Source organism: Otolemur garnettii, unplaced genomic scaffold (assembly GCF_000181295.1).
Source record: "Otolemur garnettii isolate 467f Iridium unplaced genomic scaffold, OtoGar3 scaffold00012, whole genome shotgun sequence".
Classification (NCBI taxonomy): domain Eukaryota; kingdom Metazoa; phylum Chordata; class Mammalia; order Primates; family Galagidae; genus Otolemur; species Otolemur garnettii.
The window spans coordinates 28885525-28893369 of NW_003852407.1; the positions used below are offsets into that span (position 1 = coordinate 28885525).

General features: G+C 40.8%; 1 pseudogene across 1 annotated transcript; it reads left to right on the forward strand.

Moving 5' to 3' along the window:
* Positions 1-5508: 5508 nt before the first annotated feature.
* LOC100960546 lies at positions 5509-6371 on the forward strand (annotated as a pseudogene). Its single transcript, XR_002772047.1, has one exon. The product of XR_002772047.1 is annotated as a pre-rRNA-processing protein TSR1 homolog pseudogene (transcript).
* Positions 6372-7845: the final 1474 nt, after the last annotated feature.

The window sequence follows — 7845 nt, forward strand, 5'->3', positions numbered from 1 at the left end:
GGAGGGGGGAGAGGGTGGAGGGAGAGGGATTCGAGGGTTCACTTCTGTGGTTCATTTTGCAAGGGTACAAGTGAATCTTTCTATGAGTAGAATATGAATGTTTTGACATAATAACGAAGAAAGTTACATGAAGGCTATGTTAACCAGTTTGATGGAAGTGTCTTGGATTGTGTGTGAAAACACCACACTGTACCCCCAAAGTGCATCAATGTACACAGTTACCATTCAATAAAAAAAAAAAAGGATAATAAAAAAATTTCATAAGTTCTCTTTTACCTACATCCCTGGGACACCAAAGGTAACTATACCAGATATGGTGACAGTGGACAAAGAAAATCACTTTAACATGTTTTTTAGTGCTCCATCTCTTGACTTAGCTGTGTCTTCTGACGGCACTAAAGAAGCCATTTCTTCATCATCGAGCCTTCTAGTAAAAATGTCAAGTTGAGCTGTACTTGTAGCATCAGTACAGTCATCCATCTCCAAGCATAAAATTAAAAATGATCAGTTTTACTCTCCAAACGTCTTTCAATGGATTTTCCAATTTCTTCAATTCGTCTGGCTATAATCTGACTTTAGAAATACCCCCTCTGTCAGGGCCAATTATGTCTGCCATGGTTTTCATACAGTGTTTAATAAACTCACCATCAATAAATGGTTTTGATCCTTTTGCTATCAAATATGCTACCACATAGCTAGCTTTTACAATGGAGTACATCTGAGTTCCACTTTCAGTTCCACTACTTTGTCCTTACGACATAATCTTTCACACACATCAAGTCTGGCAGCGTGTTTTTGCACGCAATGCCTTTTCAAATGAAGGTCTTTGAGAACTTGCACAAATTTTCTACAAATTAAGCAGAGTGCCTTACAATTTGCCTTGACAAAAAAGTAGTTACCTGTCCACTTTTCTTTTTTTGTTTCTTTATTTTTGTTTTGAGACAGAGTCTCACTATGTGGCCCTGGAGACTAGAGTGCTGTGGTGTCACAGCTCACAGCAACCTCTAACTCTTGGGCTTAAGAGATTTTCTTGCCTCAGCCTCCCAAGTAGCTGGGACTATAGGCACTTGCCACAACGCCCAGCTATTTTTTGTTATTATTGTTGTTATTGTTGTCATTGTTGTTTAGCAGGCCCTGACTGGGTTCGAACCCACTAGCCCCAGTGCAGGTGGCCAGCACCTTAACCACTGAGCTACAGGTGCCAAGCCATCCTGTCCACTTTCATTGAAGAATGTTCCTTCATCCATAATTGTTCTTTTGGCAGGTTCTGTTTTCTTTTGAGACATTTTGGAAGCCATGCTGGGATTAAAATAGCAATAGGTAAGGAATTATGTTTACTATTATTATGAAAATCAACTGATGGAAATATAGCAAGGTTTGGGCCCTTCCACTCTTTAGCTGCTGATGCTAGCATGCCGTGGAGTCAGCCCAGCTCATAGCAACCTCCAACTCCTTGGCTTAAAGGATCCTCCTGCCTCAGTCTCCCAACCTGAGACTACAGGGGACAACCACAACACTGGGCTAATTTTTCTATTTTTAGTAGAGATGGGGGTCTTCTTCTTGCACAAGTTGGTCTCAAATTCCTGAGCTCAAGTGATCCCCCCACCTTGGCCTCCCAGAGCGCTAGGATTATAGGTATGAGCCACTTCACCCAGTCAACAAATAATTTTTATTTCTAAAGTACAACTGGAAACAAAAAATCTTGAAATGACTCTTTAAAAGTCTGCTCACCAGGGGCATTTTTAAGGCTAACAACATTGTTTGAGCAAAAATTATTCCTTTTTATTATTGTTTCAGGTTAAAATTATTCTTATATGGCTAACAAATCTATTCTAGCTGAGTCTGTGGTGGCTTACCCCTATAATTCCAGCATTCTCAGCCTACAGAGGCTGAGACAGAAGGGTCACCTGAAGTCAGGAGCTCAAGACCAGCCTGAAGCCACACAGTAAGACTCCATTTCTAACATGAACAGAACCTTCTCCAGGAAGAGAGGTGAATGGCCAACAAACACATGAAAACATGCTCACCGTCCCTAGTCATCAGAGAAATGCAAATCAAATCAACCTTGAGATATCATCTAAGCCCAGTGAGAATAGCACACATCACAAAGTCTCAAAGCTGCAGATGCTGGTGAGGGTGCAAAGAGAAGGGGACATGTATCCACTACATGTATGTATGTTTGCTAGCATAGCCTTTTCAGAAAGAAGTATGGAAATCCTCAAAGGCTAAAATTAGCCTTCCATTTGATCCCACAATCCCATTACTAGGTATCTACACAGAAGGGGTAGGTATCTACCACATGTATGTGGGTTTGCTAGCATAGCCAAGAAGTATGGAAATCCTCAAAGGCTAAAATTAGCCTTCCATTTGATCCCACAATCCCATTACTAGGTATCTACACAGAAGAAAAAAAAATCATTTTATCAAAACAACATTTGCGGTAGAATGTTTATAGCAACTCAATTCATAATTGCAAAGATATGGAAACAACCCAAGTGCCCATCAACCCATGGATGGATTAATATACTATTATATATGGGCAGTTCCCATAGCTCAGTAGGTAGGGTGCCGGCCATATACATTGAGGCTGGCAGGTTTGAACCCAGCCTGGGTCAGCTAAAATCAACAATGACAACTGCAACAAAAAAATAGCTGGGCAGCTGGGCATTGTGGCAGGTGCCTGTAGTCACAGCTACTTGGGAGGCTGAGTCAAGAGAATCACTTAAGCCCAAGAGTTTGAGGTTGCTGTGAGCTTTGACTCCATGGCACTCTACCGAGGGTGATATAGTCAAACACTGCCTCCAAAAAAAAAAAAAAAGAAGAAAGAAAGAAAAAGGAACCTATTTTTTAATATGTATATATATATATATATGGAATACTAGTTAGCCATAAAATATGGAGACTTTACATCTTTTGCATTTTGGAGGGAGTTAAAGAACGTTCTCCTCAGTAAAGTATCTCGCTAATGGGAAAGTAAGCACCCCATGTACTCAATACAAATTTAAAACTAGTAGATGAACAACTATAGACCCACACAAGACAGAAAAACACAATTAAATTCAAGTAGAGGGGAAGGAGATCATTAATTACTATTATCATGAAAATTAATTGATGGGAAAATAGCAGGGTTTGGGCCCTTCCACTCTTTAGCTGCTAATGGGTACAATGTAGGGATATATGACACAGCTTCTAGGTGAGGGACTCAGCTACAACTCAAAGGCAAACAATATAACCAATCACATGTACTCTTATGAAATTCAAAATTTAAAAAGAAGACTTTAGGTATAGCTATTATCACTTGAAAACCCAATCTCACTATTCTAGGTGGTCATCACCCATTTCTAGTGCATTAAAATATTTTTAATGATTAATATTAATTATTTGATATAATAGTACATGGAAAATATTTTAACTAGGAAAGTCTTTTTCCCCCCACTGGTACGGTAGGATTTTATTAGACAGAAAGGTATACAGAGGAGTAAAAAAGCACCAGAGCTTTCAGCAAAGGGAAGACCCAAGTCGGCAGTCTCCAACATGAGCTCTTTGTCTAGGGGGAAAGTCTTTTTTTAAATTTTTTTTAGAAACAGAGTCTCACTTTATCGTCCTCAGTAGAGTGCTGTGGCATCATAGCTCACAGCAACTTCCAGCTCTTGGACTTTGGCAATTCTTTTGCCTCAGCCTCCTGAGTAGCTGGGACTACAGGCGCCCACCACAACACCTGGCTATTTTTTTATTGCATTTTGGCTGGGGCAAGGTTGGAACCCACCACCCTTGGTATATTGGTATATGGGGCTGGCGCCCTACTTGCTGAGCCACAGGTGCCACCTCTTTTTTTTTCTTATGAGAGTTCTGCAGGACAGAAGACATTCCTTTGCTGATAGCACAAGGTCTTTTTTTTTTTTTTTTTTTGGAGATAGAGTTTCACTCTTTCCCCCTGGGTAGAGAGCTGTGGCATCATAGCTCACAGCAACCTCACACTTTTGGGCTCAAGCAATCCTCTTGCCTCAGCCTCCCAAGTAGCTGGACTATAGGCATTTGCCACAACACCCCACTGGTTTTTTCTACTTTTTAGTAGAGACAAGGTCTTGCTGTTGCTCAGGCTGGTCTTGAACACCTGAACTCAAGCAATCCACCTAGCCCCCCAGAGTGCTAGGATTACAGACCTGAGCCACTGCACCCAGCCAATGTGCCTTTATTTTAATGCGCACAGGTACTCCTACTATACTCAATATGGAAACAACACCCTATGAGCTAGAACACTGGCCAATTTCTTTAGCTTATCACACAGCATCTCCAGTGATCTTTTTAAAATGTAAATTAGAATATACACCTCTCTCAATAATGGAAAAGCTAAAACCCTAAAATAACGCCTCATTGCACTTCAGATAAAAACAAAACGGTCTGCCTATCCCAACCTCATCTACACCCTGAATGGTGGCACAAGCCTATAGTTCCAGCTATTAGGAGACTGAGGCAAGAGGACCACTTGAGCCCAGGAGTTTGAGGTTGAAGTAAGCTATGATGACACCCGTGAACTCTAGCCTGGTCAAGACTCTGCATCGGACAAAACAAAACAAAACTCTTCTGTAGACAAACACAAACAAGAGGTTTTCAGCAAATACAATATTTTTAAAGTGTCCTCATAGTGAGATACCATTTTTCACAAGTCAAATAATCAAAGATTTAAAAAAAAACACACAAAAACCATAGTGTTGGTGAAATTTTAGGAAGTACAATCATACATTGCTAGGAGGAGTGAATATTGGAGGAGCCCTTTAGGAGAGCAAGTTGACAATACATTTTATGAGTCAAAAATCTCTATACTTTCTAACCCAGTAATTCCACATCTGGAAATAATTCAAACTATAGAAAAAAAACTATGCACCAAGATATTCACTGCAGCATTTTTAATAATATCATTAAATTTTAAATTACTCAGTCTCACCCAAGGAGAAGGATTTACAAATTTTGATTCTACATTAGCAGAAATTATGTGTATGATGAACTTTTAGTAACATAAAATATGCTTTTTGTGGAAAGTAAAGTGTAAGAGGAACATAATATTTTTATAAGGTTTACAGTATGTTTTTAGTTATAACATTTAATTTTAATTTTGTTCCACATCTAAAAGCAATATAAAAGAATATGGCTGAGAATTCTCAGAGATAAGGATATTTTTTAGATCGATTATTTTTTCTTTTCTTTTTTTTTTTTTTTTTAGAGACAGAGTTTCACTTTATTGCCCATGGTAGAGTGCCATGATGTCACAGCTCACAGCAAACTCCAACTCCTGGACCTAGACGACTCTCTTGCCTCAGCCTCCTGAGTAGCTGGGACCACAGGCGCCCACCACAACACCCAGCTATTTTTTTGTTGCAGTTTGGCCGGGGCCAGGTTTGAACCCGCCACCCTCGGTATATGGGGCCAGTGCCCTACCCACTGAGCCACAGGTGCCTCCCCTCAGATCAGGGGTTGGCAGCCCTAAAAATAAAGATCTATGCCAAGATGTCGGTTTTGAATATGATGGTGAGACGGGACCCTGGCAACACTGAACCTGTGAAAGCCAAAGAGGAGCTGACCTTCCCCTGTGGACACAGGCGCGTCCGAGCCTCACCTTTATTCTCTCAACACACTGCAGCGGACAAACGTAAATTTCAGAGGTTCCTGACTGCTGCTGCGGCCCTGGTGGTGACAGTATATGCTCCAATCACTTTTCCTTCTGCATCTGTGCTGCTTTTCAAGCAGAAAAGCAATGGAATGCACAGCCTGATTGCTGCTATAGGCCATGTGTTGTCAGTGGATCCAGACAGAATGGTGATCAAGAGAGTTGTTCTGAGTGGTCGTCCTTTCAAATTTTTTACTAAGATGGCAGTCACACGTTGTATGTTCTTCAGTAGAGAGGATGTGCTGTGGTTTAAATCAGTGGAATTGAGAACAAAGTGGGGCCGCAGAGGACACATCAAGGAGCCTTTAGGTCCTCGTGGTCACATGAAGTGCAGCTTTGATGGGAAGCTAAAATCTCAGGACACAGTACTGATGAGCCTCTATAAACAAGTTTTCCCCAAATGGACTTCTGATCCACGTGCACCAGAACCACCACTGTGGGTGAAAAGTGAGATTTCTTCAACAGTGCCTAAAGTGGGTGTGGAGTGATGGATTTAAATAAATTCTGTTTTGCCGGTGCCAGTTACCATTCTAGGGATGACAGTGTACAGGTTGTGATTGGGCAAAGTTTGTTTTCTCTGTTAGCCTATCATCTGCTGTCCTATTTGCAAAAGACTTTGCATGGCCTTGACACTGTGTCTCAGTGAAGTATAAAAGTTTTTCTACTAGTACATAATCCAAAAAATTATTACATTTTTACTGAAATATATTAAAAAATAGAATATGGCTGTTTAGGAATATTTCTTTTTTCCCACTCATTTCAAGAAAATGAATTAAACTCTTCACGAACATCATGAAAATAGCATCTCCTCAGTTAAGTGATGGTTTTTAGACTGGATTTTTCTAGATATTATGTCTATACAGACAGAACAGTATAATATCATGGGTTTATTTTCTCAATAAATATTCACTAAGTGAACACAGCCATGTAGCCAATACTCAGAAAAGAAAATCAAACATTGCCACCACCTTAAAACCCCCTTCATGTTCCCTAAAAGTCACTGCCCAAAAAAGGTGATAATTATTCTAACTTCCATCCTTGTAAATAAGTTCATGTACTTCCTTGTGCTAGTTTTTGGTTTTATGTCCGGTTTATGAGATGGACACACGTTGCTGCAGTCAGCAGCTTTTTCTTACTGCTGTATACTATTCCATATGTATACATATGGCAGATTTATGTATTCTATTGGTCTTTTTTGTTGTTTTATTTTGTTTTGTTTTAGTGAGACAGAGTCTCCCTCTACCACCCTGGGGTTGAGTGCTGTACTGTCATAGCTCACAGCAACCTTGAACTCTAGGGTTTGAGCAATCCCCTTGCTTCAGGCTTCCGAGTAGCTGGTACTACAGATGCCTGCCACAAGTCTTAAAAAATTAAAGTCAGCTCTGCGCCCATAGCACAGTGGTTATGGTGCCAGCCACATACACCAAGGGTGATGGGTTCCAATCCAGCCTGGGCCAGCTAAACAACAATGACAACTGCAACAACAACAAAAAAAGCAAGGCATTGTTGCAGGCACCTATAGTCCCAGCTACTTGGGAAGCTGAGGTAAGAAAATCACTTGAGCCCAGGAGTTTGAAGTTGCTGTGAACTATGATGCTACAGCACTCTACTGAGGGCAACATAGTGAGACTCTGTCTCAGAAAAAAAAAAAAAAGATTAAAGTTCCATTCAACTTTGTTCCCCAAGTGTGTTCACGCATCTTTGAAATCATTCATTTTTGAACTTGGAAAACCTCTGAGAAAGATTCACGTTACCTGGGCAGCTCAAAGGGGCCAGGGTTTCCTACTGCTGCTAGCAAACCTTCTGCTCCCACCTGACGGAGTTGCAGATGAACATCCTGCCCAGGGGCACCCAGGGGGTTTCAGGAATACAAACACTTGTCCCTGCTTCCCTGTGCCAGCCTAGATAATGCTGACCATGGTCCCTTCCCCCATTCCCAGGACAAGGAGCAGGTCCCCTAATTGTTTCCTCTCTTCTCTCCTCCTCCTGACCAAACCCTTCCTTCCTGCCTAAATGTTCACAAAGCACAGACTTGAGAAGCTGGAAACGCACCTGATCATAGTGACTCTCCAGTTGCCTCTGCAACCCTGCCATATTCCTTAACTAAAGTCCATTTTGAGACTTGTTTTGTCTTTGTTTTAATTTTTTTTTTTTTTTTTTTTTTTTGCCGTTTTTGTCAG